The sequence below is a fragment of the Rhinatrema bivittatum genome, chromosome 2, assembly GCF_901001135.1.
Source record: "Rhinatrema bivittatum chromosome 2, aRhiBiv1.1, whole genome shotgun sequence".
Lineage (NCBI taxonomy): Eukaryota > Metazoa > Chordata > Amphibia > Gymnophiona > Rhinatrematidae > Rhinatrema > Rhinatrema bivittatum.
This window is the reverse complement of record NC_042616.1, coordinates 200,732,491-200,750,458: the sequence shown is the minus strand read 5'-3', so window position 1 is coordinate 200,750,458 and position 17,968 is coordinate 200,732,491. Positions and strand designations below refer to the sequence as shown.

Here is a 17,968-nt window from a genome sequence, read left to right as displayed (position 1 = left end):
CCACAAGGCCACAACTTACTAGGGATGTGAATCGTTTTTGAACGATTAAAATTATCGTCAGATAATTTTAAAATCGTCCAAAATCGTTAGATACGCGATATAATACAAATGCCCCCGATTTATCGTCAGGGGCATTTGTATTGTATCGTTAAATAGGGCGCGGGAAAACCGGCACACCAAAAAAACCCTAAAACCCACCCGAACCTTTAAAACAAATCCCCCACCCTCCCTAACCCCCCCCCCCAAATGCTTTAAATTACCTGGGGTCCAGTGGGGGGGTCCCGACGCGATCTCCTCCCACTCTCTGGCCACCGCTGCATTGAGAAATGGCGCCGGTGGCCCTTTGCCCTTATCAAGTGACAGGGCAAAGGTAGCACTGGCGCCATTTTGTTTCCTGGCTCCCGACGTCACGCCTGCTGGAGATCGCCCCCGGACCCCCGCTGGACCCCCAGGGACTTTTGGCCAGCTTGGGGGGGGGGGCCTCCTGACCCCCACAAGACTTGCCAAAAGTCCAGCGGGGGTCCGGGAGCGACCTCCTGCACGCGGGCCGTATTGCCAATCTTCAAAATGGCGCCGGCACTACCTTTGCCTTCACTATGTCATACGGGGGGTGGAATCACACCTAAGTTTTTGAACAGAAAACAGTAGTGGGAGGAAATCACATAGCAGTCTGTAGGCCTTCTGTACGCATGCCAGAATAATATTCTGTCATCAGACATTTGCATAAAAGGCTGATCCATTTTGGTCCAGTATTGGGGTGCTCTGTAAATGCCCACCTCCTGACTTGTGGTACGAGTTCCAGAGAATTACAATTGGAAAGAACGTCACACCTGACTGAAAGCTATAACATACCCAGGTGTGATCTCAACAGCAGTAGAGTCAACTCCCACGTGTCTCTTTGCTATTATAAAATTGCTAAAGATTTGCCTTAAACATTAGATCACAGCAAATAGGTTTTAATTGTTAAGGCCAGCATCCTTCCGTTTTCCCCTTCACTTAAACTGTTTGGAGTAGTTTTGGCATTGCTATGCATTGATGTTTGTCTCGGAACATCTCTTCGTTGTTTTCATTCCTAACAATTTCTTTGTATGTCCTCCTCCTTCCCCCCCTGTGGCTATTGCTCTGCTTAAAGTGTGTCTGTCGGGTGCACCAGCTTTTGAAGGCACCACTTCCTGACATCTCCTGTTCTATACAAGGAGTCATTTTCAGTTTTAGGCTCAGTTATAGGCAAGCTTCCTTGGGAGCCATGCCGGTTTGCACATTTTATATGCTCTATGCTGGAATAACTATTTAATTATCCAACTACAGTATTCAAAACTAGTGCGCGAATGTTATAAAATCGCGGCGGCGCAAGCAACGGAGGGGGGGTCAATTTTCGTGGCCTTCCCCAGTTCCCTCCCAGTCTGTTCCAGTTTAGGAGTGGACTGGGAAGGAACTTTCCTACTCCTTACCCTAACCTCCCTTCCCCTTCCGTTCTCCTCCCCACCCTCTAAAACCCTTTTTTTAAATGTATTACCTTTTATTTTGCAAGTTACTTCAAGGCCCAACTTGAAGTAACTTGTGCATGCCGGCAGCCGGCCGGTGTGCGAGACTCCGGGACAGCGAGGAATGGCAGTGTCCCGGCCCACCCCGCTCCGCCCCCTGGACCGCCCCCTTTTAAGGACCCAGCACTTACACGCGTCCTGGGGTTTATGGGCGTGGCCGGGTCTGTTTGAAAATTGGCCCAGCGTGCGTAAGGCCCGGGATTTTTAAATCCAGCCTTAAGGGTTTTATTAACTTGAAATCATTTTGGGACTCTGGACAGTGAAATAAGTGAAAAATAATCAACCATTCTTTTCTGACCAGCAACTGGAGATATTCACCAGATATTGAGCACACGAAAAAAAAACAGGCATCAGGAAGAGCCACCATGGATGTTTTGTTTTTATTCATATTCCCTCTTCGGCCAAAGACATACTGACAAATGCCTTCTTACCCACATGAAAGCATGCTTTGTATTTGTCTGTAGCAATGGAACAGGTTAGCTTAAGTCTAGACCAGAACGCTGCCACAGTAACCCCCCTCCCATTACTTCCTATTGGAGGGACTGGGGCACTCTCCAGGAGCTTTCCCTCATGCATGAGTATCGCCCTTACAACCCCTGGGGTTTCCATCTAAGACTGAGTCATCCTACCAAGACAAAGGGAGAACAGGATTCATTCATACCTCTGGATTTATCATCTGCTTGCCCCAAAACTGATTACTATCATCCAGTTTTTGCTTTCAGCTGTGTTATATGGTATGGACAAGGGCCTCCTAATAACACTTAGCCTACCCTTGTAGATTACATGGTGAGTAATCAATCCCTAAGAATCATATTTTTTGCCTCAGTGACTGAAAAATCAATGTTGGATGTGCAGTTCTATCTGCCTGGCAACACCTACAGAGAAGGGGGGAGTGGGGAGTGGGTGGATCTGCCTCCCTTCTTACAAACAGTTCACCATGTGGAGTCCACCTGACCCCTAGGATGTTCCTTTCCATGAAATACTCCTTTCAGCACTCCATTCCGGAATGGGAAAAAGAATAAGAACTAAATACAAATATATGATTGTTTATAAATGATTATTTTTCCAGTGGTATATTGTGTTAGTATATTTTTGATAGACATCTTATTGCTTCTTTTGGCTAAGTCAATAATATTATTGTAAAAGTCATAATGTGAAGCATAGGTGTTGTCAAACTGTAGTTGTTTTAAACTATGGATATGATAGTATTGAATGATATGGCGTAGTTCCTTGTTTAATGACTGTGTATCATGATAGATTTACTAGATGGCAGGTGGTATATACAGTCCTAAATACAGCAGTAGAGAATACATAATTCAGGTTGGTAAGTATTTATATAATCAGCTGAAGATAGTTTGTAAGGGAAATAGGAGGTAGTTTCCATGGATAAACTCTCGTAAGGAGTAAGTGATAAAATTGTGACCCAAGAGAGGTATATCTGTTGTGAAAGGAAAGGAGAAGAGGATGAGGAAAGGAGAAAAGAGATAATATTGAGGTTGCATATCTGAGCTCTTAAGGAGCAAGAGAAATACTTGCCAAAAGGCAAACATCCTTAACACAAGAGGGAAAAATGAAGTTGCACCTTTAAAAGGAAGATAAGCAGGCCACAAACAATTAAGACACTAAAAATACAAGAAATGGGGGAAAATTTATGGTCGCCTTTTTAATCCGAGTATGAAATAAGAAATGGCTAGAGCAAGAGAATGCATTTATTAAAATATACAGGAATGATTTTAAGTGTTAAAAATGAATGGGGTCCTGCAAGCCATACAGCCTGGATATACTCCTGCCTAAATATATTGAATCGCTGAAGGCAGCATCAATCTCCTTTATGCATCAACTGGGCAGGCAGATCCATGGGTGGAGGCGAGGGTATTGACGCAGTGGCTAGAGTAGCCCTTCCTCCTATACATGACATGGCTTTGAGGCCTTTACAAATACTTTTGTTCAGCTGAAATATTTTGTTTCACAGAAGCTGTAATTCAACCAAAAATGTATGTATATGGTTGTTTCCTGCTGTATGGTACCTGCCAGAGAAAATGGATTTGGGTGAATTGATCCCTATTGCAAAAAAGAACACTTTACTCTTCCATTATGTCAAAAACATTATAAAACCATATAAAAGGTTATATTAACAAGGTACATACATATTTTTTTTCTTCTGTTATAATCCAATTGTAAACTCTGCCTCGTTAGTCTTGCTAGTCAATGGTGAAGCAGATGAGCTAAGTAATTAGTTCATTGGATAACTTGTGCTGACCAGCCATTTTTCACAGGAATCTATCCACTACAAAAAGGTTTCATGCCTTGATACACATTTGAGCAAAGTGAGGTTTGAGGAACTGGTCAGTGTGGCAGCATTCCACTGCATACAGGGAAAAAGAGTACTATAAATATACAGATATAGCCCCTGACATATAGCAAAATAAAACGGAGCATGGAAACAGTTCAGCAAAATATATGTTGCATGGCTGGGATGCACCTTTTCCATTAAAAAAAATGTGCCATTTTAAAGCCAAATTCCAGAGAGCATATTATGCCAGTTTACATCATGTCCAGCATCAATTATATTAAGTATATCCATTTTCTAAACATTGTGCACTACCTGAACAATCTTCTGTTTCCCACTGGAAAGAATTAAATTCAGCCCTGGTATATTTACATAGACTGAATATATACAGTTGGCTAGGGCTCCTTCAGCATGGATGCAGAGTGTGCTATTACTGCAATGTGCCTAGTTAGCTGAATCATAACGCTGTTTATATAAACTGATTTATTATTACAAACTCTGCCTTTATAGCCAAGTTGCTGAAAGGATGCAAGGAAGGTTTAATGAAAGCGATTTTTTTTGTTCTAGGAGTCTATTCCACCAACATTTTTCAACTCTAGCTCAGTCTAAATAATTACAGTAACTTTCTAGCTCATTTATCTCAATAGTTTTATAGATTTTACAGTCTGATTAGGTTTTTAACCTTTGTTAAACCACATGAATTGTGCCTCAGCTGCAAGTTTGTGCTATGAATTATAATTGTAATTTATTTCTTGATTAATTTGTAAAATCGGAGTGATGTACAATAAAAATTTAAAAGTTAAAAACTTCTAAAATGAAATAAAACCAAAAACAATAAACATCATAACAGACAACACTATCACAAACAAAAGTAAACACAAGACCTAATAACTAACAGGAAAATGAGAAATAAACAATTTTAATTGAATCAATAAAAGGCATTGTCAAAGAAAGTAAATAAAACAAATAACAAAATTGTAAAATAATTGAACAAACATGGGTTATTCCTCCATACCTGCCTGCTTTCCAGTGAAACAGAACTGCATAGGGTACCTAAAAATTCAGCAGCAAATCTTATGCAATTTATGCTTTCAGCTTTTATGGTAAGCCTAGGCTTTGAAATGCTCCTTTCCTCAGCCCCACAATCCACATCTTTGAAAGATAACGTTTGCTGGGAGTACCTTTTTCCATGTGAAACCTATTGGCAGATGTGAAAAATGATAGCACGTTGCTCAATGAACTGGGGGATAAAAAAGGATTGCATGGGTGTCTATGCAGGCTTCTTGCTCAAGTTTTACACAAGAGAGCATCAGCAGTCAAAACAAATTCCTACCTTGTTTTCATACTGACACTCAGTGGGGCCGATGTAATAAATTTGCGTAGAAAGTGGGTGCTGAACAGTCAGCGCCCGCTCTTAACGCAGCCCATACAATATTTAAATTAGGGGGTCACGTTAGCAAGGAAGTGCTAGGGTTGCTTGCACAACCCTAGTGCCTCTTTGCTAATGAGAACCCAATCTGTTTTCATGAATCGGCCGTCCGCTGGCAAGGAAAATCGACGCTGAGGGTTCAGGAAGCGAACGCTTGACAGTTGAGCATCCATTTCCTGAACCAGTCTATTTTTTTATTTACTTCTTTTATTTTTCATCCTACTTAATATCACAATCATATCACAATGATATTAAGTAGGATCACAATGATATTAAGTAGGAGACAGTTCAGAAAAGCAATTTTTTTCTGCTTTTCTGTACTTGTTTTTGATGCGCACAGCTATTAATGCCTGCTGCAGGCAGGCGTTAGAGGACAGTTAAATGTGCATCCAAGATGCACTTTTTTTTTTTTTTTATCAGGAATGAATGCCTAATAGCCTCATTCACATGCATTTGCATGTGATGAGTTCTATTAGATTCACTCCGCGTTGAACATGCGCCAATCCCCTTATTGCATTAGGGGATTGATTAGCGCCCATTCTACCCATGTCTGACTACAGGTTAACAGTGAGCTCCACTGAGCGCGCTGTATTGCATCGGCCCCAGTGTTTGCAGAAGGATTTGTGCATTCTCCCTCCCCATGCAGAAACTGAAACAAATAGACCTCAATTCCCCACCGAATGGGAATGTTGATGCCCGAAGTCCTACATGGCACTCCTTGATTCACGAGTCTCAAGAGAAAGCAATCCATTGGCCTCTGTGTCCTAGTCAGTCATACACTCCTTGGTATTGCTAGGATTGCTTTCTTGAAGATCTGTCAACATCAATCAGTGAGAAATATGACACCCAAATACGTGAAAGGTGTCAAAGATATGTCTAAGTAAATAGGGCTCCTCGAGTGCCAAGTACTGGTTAGAATTTTGGGTTACTCAGCAGAATTGTGGAAATAATATTTCTATATGTTCAAATGAACTAGCAGGACAGCATGAGCTATTTCATTCTGATATAGATACAAACAAATCTACTGACATATCAATTGTGTGCACATTTATCTTATACATAATGGGGCAAATTTTAAATGCCCTGCGCACGTAAATCTGGCCGGATTTACGCGCGCCGGCACGCCTATTTTGCATAGGCCGCCAGCACGCGCAGAGCCCCGGGACGCGCGTACGTCCTGGGGCTTTGTAAAAGGGGCGTGTCGGGGGCATTGCAGAATGACGCGGCATTTCGGGGGTAGGCCCGGGGGCGAGGCGCCGGCCCGGGGGCGTGGCGCCAGCCCGGGGGCGTGGTCAAGGCCTCCAGACCAGCCCCCGGGTCGGGTGATGGCGCGCCAGCAGTCCACTGGCACGCACAGATTAACGCCTGCTTTCAGCAGGCGTAAATCTGCCAACAAAGGTAAGGGGGGGTGGGTTAGGTAGGGGAAGGGAGGGAAAGGTGGGGGGAGGGTTAAGGAAAGTTCCCTCCGAGGCCTCTCCGAAATCGGAGCGGCCTCGGAGGGAACAGGCAGCGTGCGCTGGGCTCAGCGCGCGCAGGTTGCACAAATGTGCACCCCCTTGCGCGCGCCGACTCCGGATTTTATAAGATATGCGCGTATCTTATAAAATCCAGTGTACTTTTGTTTGCGCCTGGTGCGCGAACAAAAGTACACGCGCGCGTATGTTTTTAAGATCTACCCCATAGATTTTAAAAACTACAAAAACTTTACAGTTTGGGGGGTTACTGGAAATTAAGATAATTTGAGCTGAGAAAAAAAACATTTTACAGGAATGCAGGCAGAATAAGAATAGTCAATTTGAGATAACTGATGAAACAAACATGCCGATGAATCTAGATTTCCATTCTGTGTCAGAGATATCAGAGAAAAGAAACAACTGGAAGGTTACTGTGGATAGTTTGTTTCCCTTTTTCTTTCAGACAGAAATTCCCATGACCACTCCCAAACTTTTGTTAATCTCAAATGAATTTAAGTGAAATAAAAAAAACCTGTAAAATAATGTAACTTCACTACTAGTCAATTGGCATACATTAAATGAATGTCCAAACCCAGTGAATCTCAGAGGTTGGAAAAATTAAAGAACACAAGATTTTGAACTACTCTTGATAAAAGAAATAATAATAATAATTCTGTTTTCTAACAGATTTGTGGCATTGGCAGTGAATATTATCAGCTTGCTGCCCTTCTCACACGATCAGATCTTTGGCTCAGAATATCTGCCAGTGTAGACAGTCATTTCATGATAATACCCATTACTGCCAAGCACTATCATTTAATTGTTCAACCATGTACACACAGCAAAGGTGTAATGAATATGTGATATATGATAATTAATAAGCTATCTGCTTTTAAAGGTTAAACCTGATCAAATAAATTATTTCATCAAAGAATAATTTCAAAATCTGAACAGAATTATTTTTAAGTCAAATTAAACTGAAAAGTCTTTGTGCCACTCACATATCAAAACACCTGGTAGAAAAGGGTGTGTCCGTTCATTGCATTGCATCTAAATCAACCAAAAGTTTTCAGATAACACTTTTTAAAATAATAACCCTAATTTGCAGCAACTCTTACCAGATTTTCTGATTTTTTGGGAAAAATAAAACTCAGAACTGAAGATTTTAAAAAATAGCTTTAGTTCAAAGCACATCAACTCTTGTTGCATAGTTGAATGAAGGCCAGTGGATAATTCTATTTGAGTGAACAGAGTGCAGTGTTGAGTTGTTCCCTTCTGAATATCATCCCCACTTTTGCATTTTTTAACAGTTGGATTTTTTTTTTGTTTTTTATATCTACATCAAATGTAAGTGATCGTTAGTGCTAGCAGTGTACTACCTTTATTATATACACTATATTTTATCATTTTTCTACTTCACTTGCAAAAACATCCACTTGATAACTAAAATCTGGTCTTAAAAACCAGAGATTTACTTTCTTTTTCATACCTAAATTCTTGGTCAAGGTAATTGCATTTCTGCAATTGTTTTAACTACAGGTGATTTTTAATTGGGTTTTTTTTATCACAATTATGAAATTAATAAGAATTACATTCAGTGTCAACAGAACTAAACTTGCCTAGGAAAGGTAGGTGGGGATGTGTTCACAGACATGAGCCATTAGCAGGTATTAAGTTTAAGATGCTGTAATACAAAGTTAATGATTAAAGTCTGCTGAACTTTATTGGTCCTCCCTCAATAAAACGTGCTGCAACCTTCCCTAGAGCTGGTCATTTTGACAGATCTGGATATGTACACGTATCGCCATGCTCTGCTCTCATTAATATGTTGACTTCAAAGCCGACCTTGTAATAGGAAATTTTGAAACTGTGTTGGCCTATAAAATCAAATTACATTTTGAACTCAGTCTGCGTTCTTCATCCATACATCTTTTCCTACAGTATTTGAAGTGGAGTCATGATATCCCATCACCTCGCTGCTACAGAGCAGAGTAAGGATATTAAACACGTGGGAAAGGACTTTAACATCCCTTTAATTGCGGATTCCTATCTTGCGAGATCAAGCGATCTGCATTCCACTTTCTAAAACCCAGGCATTCAGCATCAGGTCGACAACTTGTCAACCCAGGTGCAAATTGAGTTCCTTAGGCATAAAGTGCATGGGAGAATTCCGTTTCCTGGCTCCACTGAAAGCAGTGGTTGGCGCTACCCAGATAAGTTAAGGTTGTAAGAAGTGGCTGAACGCGCGCTCCAGGCGGATAACATTTTAAGGACAGGAAGTCATCTTACCGCGCTGCCCCAAAGATTCCGCGTGGATGGGCCAAGGCTCTGCGTTAGTAGGGGAGAGTATGAAAATCGCTGTCTGCCTTCTGCTTTATTTTTAAACTAGAGTTTTACTCTGTAAGCTGGCTCTTGATGGGGTTAGCTGCTCCCCATTAGTAACCGGAAGTAAGGCTAGGTTCTTCTTGTTCCAAAATATATATATATTTTTATTTTTTTTCCTCTCGGACCTAAATGTTGGCACATGTGCCATCGCAGTACATCTTCCTGCCCGAGGCTGCTTAGTTCAGAGTCCAGCCACCACTGCTGGTTCACTGGCAGACGTTATGTAACAGAAATAGCACAGACCGGGAGGAGAAGGATGCTGCGAGCCAGCCGGGCTACGGATTCTACGGGGCGGCTAGGAGGATGGCTCCAGCCTGCGCGGAAGTATTTCTGGCTGTCATCATGCATGTGATTCCTGTGCGACTCCGTGGCCCTGAAAAGCAAGATTAGCCCCCAGCACTCCCTCAGAAAAGCGCCAACCTGGAAGAGAACCTACATTCATTCTCCTCGGGCGCGCAGTTCATTTTAAGAGGACAGCGAAGTTCTTGATTCAGAAGGGAAAAAGTAAGATCCCGGAGCAGCAATGGCAAAAACGAAACAAAATATAAAATAATAATAAATAATACAGTTACGGGGCTCTGTTTTGCGAACCCTTCCTGCTATCTAGAAAAAAAAACAAACAACATTGGTCCTCCTCACTAAGATTAAGAGTTATGTTATAGATAAGAACTAAATAAAGAGGAGGAAAAAAGTCTGATTTTTTTTTTTTTTTTTTTGGCTAGACACGAGTGCAAAAAGAGATGTCCTATTTCCTATTTCCTGAGACTTAGACTCAGCTACAGCTGGTTCAAGACAAAAAAAAAAAAAAAGGAATATGCGGTCCAGCGACAGCAGTCACTTAGCCTTAAGGCTCCCAGGAGCAGGCGCCCTGTCAGCCAGGCGCACCCCTTCACCCGAAAAGCCTTGCCACCCAGTTCAGAGCAGGTCCACCTCCGGTAAGGCGTCTCCACGGACGCCTTTCTTTCCCTCGGCTGAACGCTACTCCTGATCCTGCACGGAGCTACAAAACGCCAGCTCACCAGGTAGCCCAGCTGCGCCGATTTCTACGTCTTAAATGACTTCATAGTCTCATCCATTAGACGTTAATGACCACAGCTGCTCCCCCTGTGACACCTCACAGTGTAGGATTTAATTACGCTTACCCTTAACGAGCCCATGCTTTTATTATGCACCTTCCACCAGCCCAGAAATTGATTTTTTTTTTTTCAGGCTCTTGAACTTTCATCAAGGCATCGGATGTCACAGTTCCAAAATGCAAGTGACAGTGCAGAAAGAGCTTCAGAACCGGTGCCACTTCAGGCATTTCCTGCCCCCTCACTGCATGAACTTCCCATCTTGGGCACGGCTTTTTATTATGTAAGTCCGCATAACCGAGTCTAGCACCGGTCCGAGAAACGAGGGCTTGCGGAAGCGCTAAGTACACCTAGCACTATACAGAGGACGCAACTTTGAAAACAGGAATCCATAGCCTTACAAAGTTTCGCATTAAAAACAAAAAAAAAAATACATTTACGCCAGTACATAATATAGAGAGATGTATTTTCTAAATAATTTCAGAGCCTGGAAACAAAATAAGCCTGAGCCGTTTGCAATGATCAGGCAGCCAGCTGGTGCCTGTATTTTGAACTTACCTTTTCAATTTGTAATTATTTATGAGCTGCTGGGCGCACTTCCAATCCTATCCCAAACTGCCATCTTCCGAGACAGAAAGGAGGGGTAGGGGGAAAAAAAAAAGTTGACTTCCCCGTGCTGATCCAAATTACATGGCCATTGTGCAGCTTATGGAGGAGTCAGTGATGTTTTCAAACTGCAGAGAGAAAGAGAGAGAGAGAGAGGGTGGGGGGAGCTGTGATCAAAGCCCATGGCGACACGAGTAGGATTTGCTAAAAATAGCATCTGAATAGAGAGGGAGAGGCTGGCTGAGCCAACAATCCAGGATCAGTTTCACAACAAGAGCACAGAGGGGCAGGGAGGCTGAGGAGGAGCGAGAGCATCGGTGCCCATGCCCGGGCACTCTGGGCAGTGAGGAGCCCGGCTAATGGTCGCTCCCCGCCACCGCTTCCATGCAGAGCCCGCTCCCCCCCCCCGACCTTTCGCGGGTATTTCGCGGTGACAGCTTCAGTTTCTGGCAGCCGCGGTACAGCGCCAGCGAAACGATCGCCAGCCTTGTTCGCAAACGGCGGGGCGATTACTTTTGCCTTCCTGTTTCTGGGATTAGGCTGAGTTTACTGCCCCGCTGTCGCCCCGAGGCGATTTGAGGAGGAGAGAGAATCCCAGCCCTAGGGCCCTGGTCATTGCTGCTTCTGCTCCTTCCTCCGTGGCTTGTTGTGCTGCCTTTTGTCGCAGCACCCCGTGGGCTCTCAGCAGCCCAGTGCAGTAAAAGACAAAATAGTCCAAGTTAGTTACGAAGTGTTATTCATCCCCAGTCTGTCACTTTACCTATATATATTTATTTATTTATATATATAGTGCTTTATTGACTTTCACGGATCGGAAATGATCGAGATTACATAGATCGAGAGATAGACAGCTGCCCAATTACGATATTTCATCCCTTGATACGGGAAAAGTTCACGAATAGCCCTCATATTGAAGACTGACTATTATCAATAAAAGGACTGTACGGTTATGCAAAATCATAAATGTTCCGAACAATCAGGGGTGCTTGGCTGCCAGACTGACTTTATCTTTTTTTTAATCAAACAGGAAATTCTAATCTGGCACCATGGGTGCTGAGGTTAGCCTGCTGTTGTTATAATTAAGGTAACTATTGCAACAACAAATGCTATTCATGCTCGCCAACGATACACCTGCGATATTGTAATCATATCATAGCTTTATGCACGGTTCATTTGTTTGTTTATCTTTTCCTCCTGAAGACAGCAGAATTTAGGGACTAAGGTATCAGAGAACCACAAGCTGCAAAACCCTGCTTATCCTCGACCAATACCTAGTTCAAACCCTGCTATTAATAAAGCATGACTCAACTAACCGAAAATTACAGATTCTGAAAGGATATTAGAAGAGCGGTAATATATGTGTTCTTCTATAGACAAAATAGACTCAGTGAGATCCCAAGCAATCTGATTAATTGAAGCACTGGGCAATGGGCATTGCTTGGTAAATTTAACTCTGTGGCATGTCCCAGCTTTTTGTTCATTTTTCTAAAATATGATTAAAAGGGCCGGCCTGATGGTCTTGTGGCAGTTTTAGATGTTGTCGGATGGGAGATCTAGGTTTGATTCCTGGACCTGGATTCTGCTCAGGAAACTGGCAGGGTCTGGGGATACTTCACAGGTAATGCCCTGATAGTGCCACCTAAAAGGTAATCCCAGTCGTCACACCACAGCCGTATCTGTACTGCGGGTGGGGTTTGGGGTACACACAGGGAACCACGTGTTTCTCTCAAGGTCACTGTCACTGCAGTGTCTTTGGTTATAGAGGAAGAGGAGTCAGCAGGTATAAAACTGGGGGAGAGAAAATGAAGGTTCATGGGGAGGGTTCACGGGGAGGGCAAATTAAGGTTCATGGTGCTGTAGCTCTAGTTGGGGGCTTGGCCTGTTTGAACTGGGATCCCCAAAGAGCAGGAGAAAACCTGCATGCCAAACAAAATTCCTTAAAACATTTAAATGAAATTTGCTAGTTTTCCCCTGTGACCCGGGAGAACGATCCTTGAGTCTCCTATGCTTAGGGCTGGAAGGGGGGGGGTCCATCGCAGAGTACTTGGGTTAGGCGGAGGAGGAAGGGTCCCTGCTGTCACATTCAGGGCACTAGCTAGAGCAGTGAGGTGTGACCATTGCCTCAGGGTACATCTTTCAGAGGGGTGAAGATGGTGACTCCTTGATGAAAAGTGCACGTTAAATCAGGATCATATCCCAAGTGATGCAGGCAAGGTGGAGAACTTGCTGCTGTTTTGATAAAAGGTGCTAAATTCATACACTACAGTACAGTTGACGTTGATGCACTGTTGATTAACTAAAAGAGCAGTTTTATAGAAATCCTACTTTGGTCAAATAAGCAAAAACATAGAAATGACAGAAGAAAAGGACCAACAAGAGATCCATCCAGCCTGCCCAGTAAGCTTATGAGAGTTTGTGCTGTGCCGTGTAGGCAACCCCATATGTTTCCCAGACCGTAAAACTCAGGGCCCTCATCTGTTGCTGTTTGAATCCAGTTCCCCGTCCTCCCGATCCCCCCAAAACAATTTAAAATTACCTGGTGGTCTAGTGGTGGTCCCAGGAGTGATCTCCCGTTCTCAGGCCGTCGGCTGCCACTCATAAAGATGGCGCCGATGGCCCTTTGCCCTTACCATATGACAGGGTATCCGTGCCATTGGCTGGCCCCTGTCACATGGTAGGAGCACTGGCTGGCCGGCGCCATCTTTAAAGATGGCCGCCCAAATACGGCGGCGGCCATCTTTAAGGAGAATAAGGAGAAGACCCTGGAGAATAAGGATGTGAATCGTTGGGCACACGATTCACATCCTTATTCTCCAGGGTCTTCTTTAGTGAACACAGAACTGAAGAATGTGTTTAATATTTCTGCCTTTCCTTGTCTGTCTCGGCACATTGGTCCTCATCACCTTTCAATTTCACTATACCACTTCGGGCTTTCCTTCCTTCTCTTATATATCTGAAAAATGTTTTGTTACCTCTCTTTGTCTCATGGACAATCCTTTCTTCCACTTGACCTTTTGCTTTTCTGATTTCTTTCTTCATCTCCCTCATTTTCACCAGGTATTGATCCTTGTGTTCCTCTTTTGGGATCCTTTATACTTCCTGAATGCTGATCTTTTTGCCTTTATTTTTGCAGCCAACTCCTTTTAGAACCAAATTGGTTTTTTTATCATTGAACTTTTGTTTACTTTTCTAACATATAGATTTGTTGCCTTTGTAATAGCTCCTGTTAATTTAGCCCACTATTGTTCCACCTCATTCATTTTCTCCCAGTCTTCTAGTTCTACCTCCAGGTACTTCCCAAATTTTGTCAAAGTCCGTATATTTGAAATTCAAAACTCAGGTCTTCATGTGACTTCTTTGTATCTTATTCATAAGATCAAACCATACCATCTGATGATCACTTGTACTCAGGTGGGCACCTGTCTGGACCTTATAGACATTATCCCCATTTTGTGAGCACTAGGTCCAGGATTACACCGACCCTCATGGGATCCATTACCATTTGTTTGAGCAGAGCCCCTTGGAGGGCATCCACTATCTCTCTACTTCTCATAGATTCTGCAGAAGGGATGCTCCAGTCTACATCCGGAAGATTAAAATCTCCAACGAGCAACACTTCTCCCTTCTTTCCCATCTTTTCGATGTCTCTGATCAGATCTCTGTCCAGCTCTTCTGTCTGAATTGGAGGCTTATAGACCACACTGATGTAAATGGAAGCCTTTTCATCTTTTTTTAGGCTACCCCGTAATGCTTCTTCCCTACCCTACATTCCCTGCATTTCAATTGCTTGGATAATTCTTCTGACATAAAGTGGTTCTCCTCCCCCTCTCCTGTTCTCTCTGTCCTTCCTGAATAAGATATAGCCTGGGATGGCTATATCCCAGTCATGTGACTCCATAAACCATGTTTCTGTAAAAGCAGCAATGTCCAGATCCACATCCATCATTAGAGTCTGCAGGTCTGGGATTTTATTGCCCAGACTATTAGCATTTGTGCCCATTGCTTTCCAGCTTCTCTCCTTCAGGTTGCTGCTCTTCTTGGACTTCTTTTGTGCTCTCTTTCCATGTTAGGGACCCACAGTCTCATCATTATGTTACATTCAGCCTGCAGAGGCACAGGATACATTACTAAAACAAGTGTTATGTGATTTGTGGCAGCATGTTATATAGCCATCATAACAGGCCAATATTGCACCGTACATTTCTTCCAGATCTCTGGAAGTAAGTCATATTTAACTAGAGATGTGCATGGCCAAACATTTCATTTCTGTTTTCATATTTTGTGTGTGTGCCGGGGGGGGGGGGGGGGGTTCTACATATTTCAATTTTTGGTCTTTTATTTATTTTTTTCCATTTTTATTCATTTTGGGCCAAGTCGTCCCACACATCAAGAGCTCAACTTAAAAATAGAAACACTACTTTTCTGTGGTTCTGCCTATTTAGTTAGTATCATTGCTCCCCCCCCCCCCCCCATCCACCAAACTCCTCTCCCATTGCACTCAAAGGAAAAAGTGAAGCACCTTTTTCCTCCTCCCGATTTAAACATTTTTTACTGGGGGGAGCCAAAAGTAACCCCCTTCTGACAATCCCCCTGTTTACCTACATCCTCTCTCTCTCTCCCACCTGAAGTGACAATGAAGTGCAAAGCCGACACACACATCCCACTCAGTTGACACCAACTCCCTCCCTGATCCCTCTCTTTCCACTGCCAAGAAGTCATAGCAGAAGAACTGGCAACGCCTAACTGGAAGGGCACAAGCTTCGTCCTTTTGGCTATGCAACCCGTGTTGTTCTGACTGCAACATTGTTAGCGTACGCTGTCAGCATTACTATTGGAGTAATGCTAGATGCTGGAAGGGTTGTAAGCATGTGTCCTCCCAGCATCCAGGGTTGCCTCGACAGCATTGCTAATAGCGTAAGCTAACAGCAACATTGCTATCAGAGCATGAGGGAATGCTTAGCTCGGAGGATGAAGTTTGCGTCCTCCTGGTTAAGTCCTATCCCTTAACTGGGCAAACTGGGAACGAACTGGGAAAGCTACCTATGGCATGGGCACACATCCCTTATAAAAGTCCCCCACTTACAGGTCGATACTGTAACGTGCGGTTGAAGATTTCCCGTCTGTAACGTGCTGGGAGTGCACAATTCGGACATGTAAGGCGATCCAGCGATACAGTCTCCAGTTTCACGCGTCCTTAGCGCTTCTTAAAACAGACGCATAACCCTTTCCGCACGCAGCATGTATATGATATGTAAATGAACAAATTAGCTGTATAATGAAGGAATTAGCTATTCCCCTCCGATACTGTGACGCGCGCAGTAGAAGTGGCATCTGTGTGCACAAGTGTCTTTCTGTTTAAAGTTGTGTGCCCATGTGCACACAAAATGACTAAAGATATTATATTATATAGTAGTATTCATTTCTTATCTATACGTTTTTAACGTAACTGGCCATTTTGTATTCTGTCACTTTTATTTTTATTGATCACTATATATTGTACTTTTATTCATACTTACCTTACTTTATTTTATTTGTTTTTATGCATTTTATTTTATTTGCATTAGTAATTTATTTGACCGAATAAGGTCACTTGACTCTGTAAACCGCTTTGGTCAGTAAGTCTTTACTGGAAAACGGTATATAAATTTGTTTACATAAATAAAATAAATAAATAAATGTGCGCACATGCAGGCTACTTTATATATGCATGCATATACCCGCGTATGTTATAAAATGGATGCATCTCTGGATGTGAGCTGGAAAACATGTGCAGATGTGCGCCTGCACGCCTGTTTCAAAGTTACCATCCCTGGGTGCAAGGGGGTGATGAAGGGGTCTGGTGGTTCCGCCTTTCTATATTGCAAGAAGGAGGGAGGAGCTTCTCCTGTGAGCCTAATAGAAGGGTTTAGGAGGTTTATGGGAGGGGTGGGTCAACATTTTTAAGCAAGGGAAGTAGTAATTGGACCCCTACAGCCCCAGCAAACCTTTTCTAAACCTAGGTGGTTGGGGGAAGAGGGGAATTGGGCCACTGCCTTTTTTTTTTTTCTTAACATGCAATATGCTTAATAATATAGCCAGGCTGTTTTACAGTTATCTAGATAAATGCACCCCAGTGATTCTATATCTGTTCTCCACCACACTCAGCGTTACCTGGCTAAGTTTAAGCCCTGCCCCTGGAACACCCCCATGCCGCCTTATTTTTATCCAGGTAAGTTTTAGCGGGGTAATGTCATACCTGGCTAAAACCTATCCATTCAGAGGGGCGGGAAACTCAAAACTCAGGGGTTACGTAGCTAAGTCCAAATTTAACCGGTCAAACCTTTTTGAGTATGGACGTCTGCATGCATGAAGTTGGATGCATAGAGGGGAGCGGTATAACTGTGTGCGTGTACTTTTGCCAGGATCATTTTCAAAGTGGACTTACATGCTTATGTCCACTTTGAAAATTGGTTTTACCTTATGCGCAGATTTGCCAATTATCTTATGCACTACGTTACAAAATTACCCCACTATGTCTGCCTTTTGGGGGTGAAAGAGTAGGAGAAAGGGAAAAGCAGAGTAGGGGATAACTGGGGGAGGGGACAAGGTGAATGTTGCTTGCACAATGAACTGTCATGCAACTTGCATTTCTATCGTAGTATGTACATACCAGTTCAGTCTTGTGGCATATGCTGTTTTTAATACTTCTTCCTGCTAGCCAACTAAAGATGCAGCACTGATAGGGTTAGCAATTTCACCAGATGTCATCCTAGATTAAGGGGTAGGTTACGGGGCAGAGAGAAAATGTAACAGGGATTAGTGACTGCAGAAACCTGCCTGTACTTTGCAGAACATCTTGCACTGGGTTCAATTGTGGGAACCACAAAACTACAAGTATATAATTGTAATGTCAAAATGGAAGCTTTTTCTGATTAACAGATTGGTGGGTGGATTGACAAGCCTGCTAGCTGTAGGAGTAGCTGAGAGGCTGCAGCACTATTGAAAGATAGTCAGAGCAAACATCAGATCTGTAGCCAGTAGAGCAAAACTGAGGAGGAGGCAAGTGGGGTGAATTTTTCATGGGAGTTCTCTATAGCCTGCTTCCTGCTTGGTTCTTTTGAATTTCCACTTATTTCAGCATTTGCTGAATATTCAAACATATTTAAAGTGTGCAATTTTCTTTTTTTCCCTGTATTTTTCCATGACAT

At 43.0% G+C, this 17,968-nt stretch overlaps 1 protein-coding gene across 3 annotated transcripts in view; it reads right to left on the bottom strand.

Moving 5' to 3' along the window:
• Positions 1-11,040, bottom strand: part of HDAC9 (histone deacetylase 9) — a 993,428-nt gene extending 982,388 nt beyond the window's left edge. Inside the window, exon 1 of one of the 3 annotated variants that reach the window (XM_029589041.1) lies at positions 10,734-11,040. The gene's annotated coding sequence lies outside the window, so the exon portion shown is untranslated. The remainder of the gene's footprint in view (positions 1-10,733) is intronic. The other 2 variants (XM_029589039.1, XM_029589040.1) reach the window with 2 other exon arrangements.
• Positions 11,041-17,968: the final 6,928 nt, after the last annotated feature.